The sequence below is a fragment of the Tupaia chinensis genome, unplaced genomic scaffold (assembly GCF_000334495.1).
Source record: "Tupaia chinensis unplaced genomic scaffold, TupChi_1.0 Scaffold000355_1, whole genome shotgun sequence".
NCBI lineage: Eukaryota > Metazoa > Chordata > Mammalia > Scandentia > Tupaiidae > Tupaia > Tupaia belangeri.
The window spans coordinates 11,552,401-11,563,372 of NW_006159850.1; positions in this window are offsets into that span (position 1 = coordinate 11,552,401).

The window sequence follows — 10,972 nt, forward strand, 5'->3', positions numbered from 1 at the left end:
GTGTGTGTGTGTGTGTGTGTGTGTGTAAAAAGTGCCAGAAGAATAAGACGCCACTTGATACTTTTTAAATCTTCCTCACTCACGTAATATTTCCTTTCTCTATGCAGACCTAATGTTAATCTTCAACTGCTTGAATAAAAGATACTCTACAACAATTTATTTCCAAAAATTTAAAGGGCACTAGACATGAGAATTTTAGAATCAACAGAAATGGATGAGGATTTTAATATGTTGGTAGTAACAACAGAAGGGTCCAACCCTCATCAGATCACTCCTGCCAATTAATGTTTCAGCAGCAGCTCCACCTCCAAATCATTCAAATGTTTCTTCTTTCTGTCCTAGTCCCTAAAATGTGTGTCTTTTTAACACTAAATTTGAGATGGTCAAAGAGGGAGACAATGTCTATCTACACTTCATTCTTTTTGAAGACAGAGGGCCCTGCTTTTTTCATAGAGTGATAGGGAAAGTTCTGGACATTGTCTACACCAGTTTGCCTCAGAATATGGAGTAAGGGCAAAGAGGCAGCCCTTAAACCACTGTAAATAATTTGAAATTATGAGGGACAATTTGGAAGTGAAGAGAAGTCAAGGAAGATAAATGAAGTGAGAGAAGCCACCCAGATGGCCAAAGGCTGAGGAACTAAATAGGGGTAAAAGAGTCAGGGAGAATCCCTGGTGGTGGAGATTAAAGAATGTTTTAAGAATGCAGGTGCCTGAGGTTCAATCTGAAGTGATGACTGAATATCCCATTATGCATTCCACTGTCTGTTTCTCTGAAATCCTACCCCCAAGTAACACTACAAAATATATTGTACGATTGCCACAAGCAAGGTTTTGTTGTGTTTCAGTCACACTGTAAAAGTTGAGATATTTTTCTGAGTTGATACCAGGTCACCCAGAAACCAAAATCCCTAGGACAGTGAGATGATCTGAACACCCAAAGGAGGACAGGAGAGTCAAAGAAGGCTAAGATCAAATTGTCATTCTTTCTCAGGAAGTAGCACACGTTTTGGAAAGCATTTTGAACACCCCCAAAAAGATGGGGCTTTACATTTTAAGCCAGTTTTTTCTGGCAAGAATGTACTCGCTGGCATTTAGGGTACAGAGAAAGTGGTTAACAGAAGAGTGGTTTACATGATAAAATAGGGCCATCAAAATTAAAATGAGACTGTCTTTGGTGCCTGGCAGCCTGCATTGCAGAACAGAAGGGAGTTGAACAGAAGCCAGTGCTGAGGGAATGGTAGCCAAGAACCAGTGAGGAACTTGGTCACCTGGTGGAGAAGGCGCTAGCAAATTGGCCTTAGTCTGCTGTTGAAGGCAGGCCAGAGAGGACTAGGAGTTGGGGAGCAGAAAGGGAGTATCGGGGAAGCTTGGGGCTGCTCAGTGAGCTGCACCATGGCCTGTCGTTTCTAGTGCTTTGCAAGCCAACTCGCTCACGTGTCGCACCTGTGCCCCCACACACCTATAAACCCATCACACAGTTTTTCTTCACCATCCTTGAAGGGACAGATTGTGCAGTGTACAATGGGATCAAGCTCAGGGGATAAAGACGAGGTCATTGCTGACCTTGGAAACACTTCTTCTTTGACCAAACTTCACTTAGATTTATGAGTGTTCTTGGATAGGCTTTGGTCTTGGGTTTCAGTGTCCCTCCTGCCCTTGTTGGGTCTACATGGCCCCATTTTAGCAAGACCAGCTTCCAGCCTTGATCAGTAGTGATATCTAGTCAATGTTGACATTTGATCCAGCTCTTCATTGTGCATGTTCGATGTGAAAGTCTATGGCCAGCCTGGCAAGAATACCATTAGGTTATTTTGGCAAGAGTTCTCTCACTCTTGCAGTCTATTTTCAGTAATTTTCCACCCACTGATCCCTTTTCTCTGCTATTAGCTACAAGTCCCTACACATTTTTTGCTGAATTTGGAGTAGAACATGCTCTTTCTATTGCGGAATCTTGTGGAATCTTGGGGTAAAATTTCCTTACCATTTGAACGAGAGTCACAATAGTTTTTCTTTAACACCTTACATGAGAGAGTCCCTTCCTTGTACTAGGACAGCCCATTTTCTGTTTCTCTCTCTCTCTCTGTCTCTCTCTCTCTCACACACACACACATACACACACACAATAGGATTATTTACCTGTCTCCCTTTCATCGGAGGAACCTGGTAAGCAGGAATTGGAGAACATTCTAGATTGCTCCTGTACCTGTGGACTGATGAAGCTGTGTTTCCACCTCTTTCCCCCCAGATTATGCTCTGATCATTGGACCGAAGATGTGACAGACACATAACACACACACATATAATGTTCTCCAGTGGAAGAAAAAGGGAAAGATAGCGGGTTAACAGTGAAGATTCCTGGGGTTTGGACAATGGGACAGCAGTAACGCTGATCCACATGGGTAGGTTCCTGGTCCAAGTCTGAAAACCTCCTGTGTATGCAAGACATCTATTTTCCCATGATCTGGGATTAGCTGGGGGTGGGACTGGATTGCATTGTCAAGACATTCTCAAAAGTTCCCTCCTCCCTCTTTCTGTCACTCTTCCTAACAGCAGAATTTTTCTTTCCTTTTTTTTGAGAGACTTTTTTGCTAGAGGGTGTGTGCACTTGCTGGAGAGACAAAGAGAGACAGAGAGAAAGCAAGAAACCACCCCGCCACTCCAAGGGGGATGGCCATGCTGCCGTTTTCCTCTATTCTCCTCTCAGGATTGGGACTAGCAGTTAGCGTAATGGCTATGTCACTGGACTCCCACGTAGTCGACCACGGTTCACGTCCCGGACCCGGTGGCTTAAAACTCACGCAGGGCACGTGTGCATGCGTGCCCAAGATCCCAAGAGGAAAACAGAGGAGAAGGGATTGTGGCGTGGCCATCCCCCACTGGGGGGGGTGATTTCTCACTTTCTGTTTGTCTCTCTCTGTCTGGCAAGCACACACGCCCTATAGCAAAAACCTCTCCAAAAAAAGGATTTGGGGCACACATTGGGCACACATGCATACATGCCCAGTATGAGTTTTACGCCACTGGGTCCAGGATTCGAACTGCGAATGACTACATGGGAGTCCAGTGATGTAATCATACCATCTTCTGGTTCCAGAAATAATATTTTTAAGTGCAAATTCTGGAGTAGGTGGACATTTAGTGAGGAAATTTTAAGGCCAGTTAGAGGTCCCAAGTGGCATCTGAGGCTCTTGATGGTAGAAACTCCTCCAGGTAAAGAAGGGAGAAAAAGGAAGAAAAACAACTCTCAGGGCACAGTAAACCAACCGCCAACCCCCCTACCCCAACCCTTCCAGAGCTTCTGGAGACCCAGCCTCCACAGCTGCCACTTGTCCAACTGGGCTGGACTTCTCTCGCAGTCCTGGCTTCCTCACCTGAGCCCATACCGTCCTATATATCTGGGAAGCCGCTCTTGACACTGCAGCGAGGTCTCTGGAGAGCAAGGGCCTTCTGCTGAGAAGAGTGAGGAAAGGCCTGGAGAAGGCCAGCTGTCAGGTCAGAGTGACGGCAAGGCAGGCCTCATGCATGCACGCATCCCACCCGCCTGCTGTGACAGACTGGCAGTGAGCCCCTTTCCAAGTGTGTGGACAGTTAAAATATGGGGCACTTTGAAAGACATCATGTTTCTTACAATTTTCAGAGTGGCTAAACATATTGATATAAATGGAATCCAGCCTCTTCAGAATGGATGGGCTTTAGCCAAACTGACTTCAAGGGAGCAGCCTCCTGTTCCCACTGAATGTCCAACATAAAGTATTCTAGCCACAGCTAATTGAAACCATTCATAAAAATAAAGTTATTTTAATTGTTTCTCCTGTGAATTGTGGTATCCACCTCCAAATACATTTTTTACTTTGCGGTACTTTCTTAATTTCCAGATCTCGGTCTGCTCGTAGGCATGTACTCCTGGGCTATGGGACATGCTGTGTCTGGTGTTGACCAGAGACCCTGGCATACTTTCATCCCCTCGTCCTTTTGAATGTTATGCAGTATTCCTTGGGAAGAGGAGCCACACTGTGGCACTTGGCTCTTACCCTTTTAAGTACCTGTGCCTGTGGTGTGCATTTGACGCTCACTATCTAAAATTTGAAACAATGAATGAGTGGAACTGATTTTTCTTCCAATAAGATAATTTTAAATGTCCTTTGAATGAACTGTTAGACCAATTCAAACTTGGAGAGAAACCTTCAATAGTGCAGTAGTGTGTAAGTCATCCCATGACACTCATGTCTGTTTATCTGCAAATTGATGCATGCAGATTTGATTGATTCAAAGGATAAACAATAGATTATTCTTTGGTTTTTTGTTCTCCAGTCAATCATATCATTATGCACCCATTTTTTAAAATATGCCTCACTTTTAGAACAACTGCAGATATACAGAAAAACTGTAAAAGTAAAAATAATACAAAGGTTATATATATATGTTTGTGTACATATGTGTATATGTACCTCACACTAAGTTTCTCCTATTGTTAAACATCTTATGTTAGTACAGTACATGTGTTACAATCAATGAACAAATATTAATTTTTAAGTAAAATTCACATTTTCCCCCATATTCCCTTAGTTTTTACCTCATGCTATTGTTGTGTTCCAGGATTTCACCCAGCATACCATATTACATTTGCTGATCGTGTCTCCTAAGGCTACTCTTGTCTTAGTTTCTGCGAATTTTCTTCTTTTTGAGGACCTGGACAGTTCTTAGAGGTACTGGCCAAGTATTTCGTAGAATGTCCCTTGACTGGACTTTATCTGATGCCTTTCTTATGATTAGATGAGGGTTATATGTTTGAGGAGGAAGACCATAGAGCTGGGATGCCATTTCAACACACTGCGTCAAGGGTGTGTAGCCTCAGTCTGAGTTTTCACTACTGATGTTGACCTTGATCATCTGACTAAGAATGTGTTTGACAGGTTCCAGCACTTGGAATTACTCTTCACCTACTCCCTTTCCACACTCTACTCTTTGTAGGAAGTAACTATGCAGGGATCACCCTTAAGGAGTTGGGAGTTAGGCTCTCCCTCCTGGGGAGAGTCTACATAAAATGTCTACATAAGTATTTAAAATTCTTCTGCACAGATGTTTGTCTCTTCTCCATTGTGTTTGTATTCATTTATTTATTTTTAATTACTATTGTCTTCTGAATATTTACAGTTTGGGTTATTATCAATGTTTGTTAAGTGTATCACTCAAATTATTTCAACTTTAGCCATTCAGAGCTCTTCAGGTTGGTACGTTTCTACATCCACTTGCCATTCTCCTAACGTGTGTGTTTAAGCACTTCATTACTTTCTGGCAAAACAAGATGTTACAGGCTCATCTCATAAATTTTTTTGCCCCAATTTTAGAATCTGTCACTTCTCCAAGTGTTCCCAGTTTCTTTCAGTAGAGAATGACGTAATAAACCAAAATCTTGTGTGTGTTTTTGCTTCTTCTCTTCCTCTAGATATTCTCAATTGACATGGTGAGAAATGCTTGAGTGGATACTAACCCATTGTATACACGCATATCCACAAATACCAATGCATTAAGTTAAACCTGAGTTCACCTCGACGTCTCTAGATCTAATCCATTACCACATGATTCATTGTTGCCTCTTGTCATTTTTTTCTTCAAAATCCCACTCCAACAATGAGAAGTCTAAATCCCTCCATTGACTCTCCACTTATTTGTTTCAGGATACATTTTTAGCAGTAACAGAATTAATTTGACACATATTAATTGCATATTTATTGGGTATGGTGTTTTTTCTTCAGTATGAATGTATTGTATAATAATCAAATCAGGTTAAATATCATATTCTTTATCTCAAATATTTATGTTTACTTTGTGTTGTGAACACTCCAAATCCTCCTTTTGGCTATTTTGAAATACACGATGAATTATTTTTTATCTGTAGTTACCCACTGTGCTATAGAACATTAGATCCTGTTTCTTCTCTCTGACTGTAATTAACCTGTATTGTCATGGGAAATACTTTATTAACTGGATTTCAATGCTTATGTAGAGTTTCTTTTGCATTTAATTTCACAGAGTATTCTCATGTTTAAGGTTACTTAAATCAGCAGTATTTCCCTCCACTCCCTTCAGTGAGATGCTTCCATACATTTGTAATACAATTAAATTGTTTTGTCACATTTTAGATTTGATTGTGGGGTTCCCCTGATGTCCTAAATGATTCTATTTAATTTGCATACATTAAAACTCATACTTCATAGTGTAAAGTTGAATAGACTTTGATAAATGCATAGTATCATTAATTAAAAATTACAGTATCATGCATAAAAGTTTTACTACCCCAAAATTCCCCCTGTGGTTTACCTATTCAACATAGAATCATACAATAATGAGCCTTTTTAGACCAGCTTCTTTCTCTTGGTAATATGCACTTCAGAGTCATTCATATCTTTTTGTAACTTCATAGCTCTTTTGTAAATTCCCAAATAGGTTTCTACAGTATGGATATAAGCATGTATTTATCTCCCCATCCAATAAAGGATACCTTTTTGCTTTCACATCTGTGAGATTGTGAATAAAGCAGGAAACATTTGTGTGCAAGTTTTGTGTGCACATACGTTTTCAAACTATTTCTGTAAATACCTAGGAGTGTGATTGCTGGGTCATACGGTAAGACTATGTTTAGCTTTCTAAGAAGCTGCCACATCCAGATGGTCTCCCAAAGTATCTACATGCTTTATGTTCCCACCAGCAATAAATGAGAGCTACTATTCTTCAGGCTTGCTGGCAATTGGTGTTGTTAGGGTTTTGTTATTGTTTTTGCTTTTGTTTTGGACTTTAGCCATTCTCATTTCTGGATGACGTTAGAGTTTTTTTGTCTTAATTTGCAATGCCTTCATAACAAATGCTGTTGTACATATTTTTCTATGCTTACGTGCCATCTGGTTATCTTCTTTAGTGAAGTGTCTGCTCAGATACTTTACTGCATTATTAATTGGATCATTTTCTCTTTTTTAGGGGGGGGAGAGATTTTCACTATAGGGCGCATGCGTTCGCCAGACAGAGAGAGACATAAAGACAGAAAGCGAGAAATCACCCCCCAGGGGGGGATTGTCACGCCATAATCCCTTCTCCTCCACTCTCCTCTTGGGATCTTGGGCACACACGCATACGCACCCGGCGTGATTTTTAAGCCACTGGGTCCGGGACGTGAACCGCCGTCAACTACATGGGAGTCCAGCGACATAGCCATTACGCTAACTGCTGGTTCCCTGGATCATTTTCTTTATTTGAGCTTTATTTTTGAGTTTCTTTGTATATTTGAATACAAGCTTTTATTGCATATGTGTTTATGGATTGTGTTCCCTCCACCTGTGACTTTTCTTTGCATTCTTTTAACAGAATCCTGAGTAGAAATTTTCAATTTTAGTAACACCCAGATTACCAGTACTTTTATTCATGGATTGTGTTTTTGGTATTGTATCTAAAAACCTATTGCCAAGTACAAAGTCATCTAGATTGTCTATGTTTTCTTTTAGAAGTTTCATAGATTTGTTTTTCATTTAGGCCCATGATCCATTTTGAAATAGTTTTTGTGAAATGTGTAAATTCTTTGTCTAAATTCAATTCATTTTACCATATAGAAACCTACTTATTTCAGTACTATCCGTTTAAAGACTATTTTCTTCAGGGGTCAACAGGTGGGGTAGTGGTTAAGCCACTGAACTCCCACAAGGCTGACTGTGGTTTGAGTCCCAGACCTAATGACTTGAAACTCACGCCAGGTGCATATGCATGCATGCCCAAAATCCCAGGAGGAGAATGTAGAAGAAGGGATTGTGGCATGGCAATCCTCTTTGGGGGTGATTTCTCTCTTTCTCTGTCTCTGGCAAGTGCACATGACTTATAGCAAATATCTCTCTCTTAAAAAAAAAAGAGATAATTTTCTTCATGGATTTTGCCTTGGTACTTTTATCAAAGACATCTATCAATTTTTTACTGGATTCTGTTCCCTTCCAATGTTCTATGTGCTTATTTATTGTTAATACCATGCCATATCGATTAATGTAGCATTGCAGCATATCTCAAAATCAAGTATTATAAGTACCCGAAGTTTGTTCAATAATATGTTAGCTACTCATGGTCCTTTTGCCTTTTCATTTAACCTTTAGAAGGAGTTTGTCTGTATCTACAAAATACCTGGCTTGTATTTTGATTGACATTGCATTCAATGTATGAATCAAGTTAGGAAGAACTGGTTTCTTAATAGTACCAAGTCCTCTAATCCATGAACACAGAACATCTATACATTTATTTTAATTTTCTATGCTTATTTTATTAGCTTTTATAATCTACACATATTTTGTTAGGTTTATGCCTATTTCACTTTTTTATGGTATTATAAATGATACTTCTTCTAATTCTAAACATGTATTGCTAGTCTATAGGAAAATAAATGGCTTTTGTATATTTGTATCCTGCGACCTTGCTATTACTGCTTATTAGTTAAAGGCATTTTCTGCTTTTTGTGTATAAAATCAAAAATCAAGTCATCTGCAAAAAATAAGAAGTGAGTTTTATTGCTTCCTGATATGTATATATTTTATTTCCTTTTCTTGTTTTATTGAGCTAGCTTGGATTTATATTACAAAATTGAATAAGAGTAACAAGTCCTTGTTTTCAATCTTAGAAAGAAATTATTAAGTGTAATGTTAGCTGTTGGATTTTTTTTAAAAAAAAAAAGATGTATTCTTTCTTAAATTGATAGAGGTTGCCTTTACTCTTGTTTTTCAGAATTTTTTTTTATCATAAGTGTATGTTACATTTTGTCAAATGCCTTCTTCTGCATCATTGGATAGGCTCATATGCTTTTTATTTAGTCTCTTGATAAATTAAAATGGTTGGCTTTTGAACGTCAAAAGTCTTGAATACCTAAAATATTGGGTCATTGGAAAAGTTGTGATGTATTTTTGTATGTCAAACAGACAGTAAGGGAGGGTTAGAAAAACAAAGAGATGGAGGTATATCAATGAGGCCAAACTGAATATAGAGACCAACTTGAAACTGAAACAAAACCAAGTTAAAATCATCAAAACAGCAAAACCAATAACACTGTTGTGGATCGTAGACCATGACTTTTCTGACAGCCCAGTAAGTGCTACTTGCAGGTGGTATGTAATTCTTTATATTGTTAGATTAGGGTCACTAATCTTTTCTTGAGGATTGCTGCATCTATGTTCATGAGGCACATTGATCCATAGTTTTCATTTCTCATAATATTTTTGACTAGTTTTATTAGAAACGTAATGTTGGCTTTATAGAATGAAATAGGAAGTGATGTCTCTGCTTCTATTTTCTTAATGAGATCATTAAGAATTGGCTTCATTTCTTCTTTAAATGTTTGGGAAAAACTCAAGTGAAACCATCTGCCCCTGGTGCTTTCTTTTTCAAACTGTAATTACTTACTGATTCAATTTCTTTAATAGATACCTACTCAGATGATCTATTTCTCATTTGGCAAATGTTAATAGTCTGTTGTTTTCAATAAATTGGCTCATTTCATCTAAGATACAGAATTTGTGGCATAGAATTGTTCATAGTATTCTTTTTTACATTTTTAATATCCCTAAGATCAGTACTAATGATTCCTCTTTCATCTGTGATGTTGGTAATTTGTGCCTTCTCTCTCTTTCCCCCTATTTCACTTTTTTATGGTATTATAAATGATACTTCTTCTAATTCTAAACATGTATTGCTAGTCTATAGGAAAATAAATGGCTTTTGTATATTTGTATCCTGCGACCTTGCTATTACTGCTTATTAGTTAAAGGCATTTTCTGCTTTTTGTGTATAAAATCAAAAATCAAGTCATCTGCAAAAAATAAGAAGTGAGTTTTATTGCTTCCTGATATGTATATATTTTATTTCCTTTTCTTGTTTTATTGAGCTAGCTTGGATTTATATTACAAAATTGAATAAGAGTAACAAGTCCTTGTTTTCAATCTTAGAAAGAAATTATTAAGTGTAATGTTAGCTGTTGGATTTTTTTTAAAAAAAAAAAGATGTATTCTTTCTTAAATTGATAGAGGTTGCCTTTACTCTTGTTTTTCAGAATTTTTTTTTATCATAAGTGTATGTTACATTTTGTCAAATGCCTTCTTCTGCATCATTGGATAGGCTCATATGCTTTTTATTTAGTCTCTTGATAAATTAAAATGGTTGGCTTTTGAACGTCAAAAGTCTTGAATACCTAAAATATTGGGTCATTGGAAAAGTTGTGATGTATTTTTGTATGTCAAACAGACAGTAAGGGAGGGTTAGAAAAACAAAGAGATGGAGGTATATCAATGAGGCCAAACTGAATATAGAGACCAACTTGAAACTGAAACAAAACCAAGTTAAAATCATCAAAACAGCAAAACCAATAACACTGTTGTGGATCGTAGACCATGACTTTTCTGACAGCCCAGTAAGTGCTACTTGCAGGTGGTATGTAATTCTTTATATTGTTAGATTAGGGTCACTAATCTTTTCTTGAGGATTGCTGCATCTATGTTCATGAGGCACATTGATCCATAGTTTTCATTTCTCATAATATTTTTGACTAGTTTTATTAGAAACGTAATGTTGGCTTTATAGAATGAAATAGGAAGTGATGTCTCTGCTTCTATTTTCTTAATGAGATCATTAAGAATTGGCTTCATTTCTTCTTTAAATGTTTGGGAAAAACTCAAGTGAAACCATCTGCCCCTGGTGCTTTCTTTTTCAAACTGTAATTACTTACTGATTCAATTTCTTTAATAGATACCTACTCAGATGATCTATTTCTCATTTGGCAAATGTTAATAGTCTGTTGTTTTCAATAAATTGGCTCATTTCATCTAAGATACAGAATTTGTGGCATAGAATTGTTCATAGTATTCTTTTTTACATTTTTAATATCCCTAAGATCAGTACTAATGATTCCTCTTTCATCTGTGATGTTGGTAATTTGTGCCTTCTCTCTCTTTCCC